This window comes from Octopus bimaculoides, chromosome 8, assembly GCF_046866305.1.
Source record: "Octopus bimaculoides isolate indiv1 chromosome 8, ASM4686630v1, whole genome shotgun sequence".
Taxonomy (NCBI): domain Eukaryota; kingdom Metazoa; phylum Mollusca; class Cephalopoda; order Octopoda; family Octopodidae; genus Octopus; species Octopus bimaculoides.
This window is the reverse complement of record NC_142935.1, coordinates 8,527,766-8,530,265: the sequence shown is the minus strand read 5'-3', so window position 1 is coordinate 8,530,265 and position 2,500 is coordinate 8,527,766. Positions and strand designations below refer to the sequence as shown.

The following is a 2,500-nucleotide window of genomic DNA, read 5'->3' as shown; positions in this document are numbered from 1 at the left end:
GAAACTGCTGGCTCTGTGCCAAACACATCACCTACTTGGCCACGCCTCATTATTTATTTGGGACTTTTTTCTATTATTATCAAGCAATCAATCGATAGAACTGACATTCGATCGCTTCGATCTCCACTCGGCATCTAGTGTGTTATTCGCTTACGCAATCTCTACGTTATTTCACTGTGCCTTTCCTTAACCTAGTCGCCTTCTCTCCCCACTCTCTCTATGGATATGACTGATCTGTTTGCGTGTGAGTTTTGCTATCAACTAATTTTAATGTATGCTAATTAATATATTTTCCTAAAAGCATACAGCTGGCTTTCTCTTCGATCATTTTGACTTTTCTTCCTTTCATTGGTAGGTTGACTTGCAGCAAAATCTTTTGATGTTATTCGCTTGTCACGATTACGACACAGGAAGGTAAGGAGGTTTGACATTTCATCTGTTTTTTATGTTTATTTATTTTCATATAACCCTTCTCAAATATCTGCCATAACTTCCAATGTCCGGGTCCGCACCGAATGTTGATTAATTGTTTAAATGTCTTAACTACGTCGTGGGTTATTAGGAACATAATTACCCTGGTTAATAACATCATCTTTAGGGTGTATATGTGAAGTATGTATATATCAAACCTATACATATTTCGATCGGTTGAACACGCCAAATGAAGTATAAATATAGATATTATAGAATATTATTACCATAACAAAAATACATCCCTTAAGGGTCGAAAAAATAAAATGGGATATGTGTGCAAGTAAAGCATAGAAGAAGGCGGATTACTTCTTGGAAAATTACTTTTACCTATTATATTGATCCGTATACATTGTATATAAAGCTAATTATGCGGATAAACAAATTAGATATATATTAATATAATGTTAAAAAATTGAACAGGACAACCAAGGAATAAAGTGAATATTTACACACCAGACATGGAGATGCTCTTTCCTCGTCTGTTATCGTCCAAAAGTCATCCCAGTTTGGCAATAAGATTATTGATTTAGGTGGTGTCAAGACCAAAAAGCTGTTGTGGATAATTATGAAACGTATAGGACTATGTCGAAAACAAATCCGACACAGGTAATCGGTACAAAATATAAATATACAAGAAAAAAAATGAAGGTCGTACGGCTCTGAAGCAACATTAGGACAAAACAAGTAAAAGCGACGTAATGGAAAATGATGTCCTATTGGACTGGAAAGGAAAGTGTAGAGACGTAAAGATAGAAGCAAGGATTGGACGAAAGGTAAAAAATAAAGACAGAAACCAGTGTTGGATGTTAAGGGCAAAGTGAGAGCCAGGAGAAGCGTGACTGAGCACGCACGTGGTCAAACAAAGAAAGGCAGTTGAAAGGAGAAATGGGATGATCACATGATACCAAGAGAAGAGGGAAGAACGAGGAAACAAGTAGTGATGGATATTGTATGTATGTAAATGTATATGATACGAGAGTAAGTATGCGCACACATACACACACTCATACACTCATACACACACACAAACACGCGCGTGCGCACTAATTCTCAGACCCATTAGGACGATAAGAAATGTTTGCGTTATTTATTTTACTTCTCTGCTCCCTGCTCTGAGTTCAAATAGCTTTGAGGTCAGATTTTTCTTTCATCGTTCCCAGGGTGCCAACAAAAGCACCAAGCAATTGACGAAGTCGATTCTTCTCTCTTTTCCTGTTTCTAGCTCACTCTCAGAATCTTCACCCTTCTGTAATGTGAGAATTGTTAGGAACTGCTCACTTATGGCTGCCTTTTCCTCCAGAACTGGACAAGTGTTGAGCGAGGAATAAAGCGAATTCTTTCCACAAATCCCACAGAAGCTCACAAAGTGTCATATTGAATTATCTTTCACTCTGCTGCAGATTAGAATCTTCCACAGATGACGTCTGCACTCTTCTGTCTGATGCCGCTGAGAGGAGAACGGTTTGCGTACTTTATACATTCCAGAAATCTTGTATTCTGAACTGTTTTTACCAACAGAGTTGTTGTTGTTGGCACTCCGTCGCTTACGACGTCGAGGGTTCCAGTTGATCCGATCAACGGAACAGCCTGCTCGTGAAATTAACGTGCAAGTGGCTGAGCACTCCACAGACACGTGTACCCTTAACGTAGTTCTCGGGGATATTCAGCGTGACGCACAGTGTGACAAAACTGACCCTTTGAATTACAGGCACAACAGAAATAGGAAGAAAGACTGAGAGAAAGTTGTGGTGGAAGAGTACAGCAGGGTTCGCCACTATCCCCTGCCGGAGCCTCGTGGAGCCTTAGGTGTTTTCGCTCTATAAACACTCACAACGCCCGGTCTGGGAATCGAAACCGCGATCCTATGACCGCGAGTCCGCTGCCCTAACAACTGGGCCATTGCGCTTCCACACCAACAGAGTAACAAGGCGCAAAAAGAAAAAAGAAAAAAAAAGAACAACCAAAAGAGAAAAAAAATAAATTTAGAATCTCCTTAGGTCGACAAAGAAGGAAATCATGAGTGTTG

The 2,500-nt window shown here is 39.8% G+C and overlaps 1 protein-coding gene across 1 annotated transcript in view; it reads right to left on the bottom strand.

Moving 5' to 3' along the window:
* The window catches only part of LOC149134309 (uncharacterized), a 132,505-nt gene that overhangs the window by 115,269 nt on the left and 14,736 nt on the right, over nt 1-2,500 (bottom strand). The gene's annotated exons all lie outside the window — the stretch shown is intronic.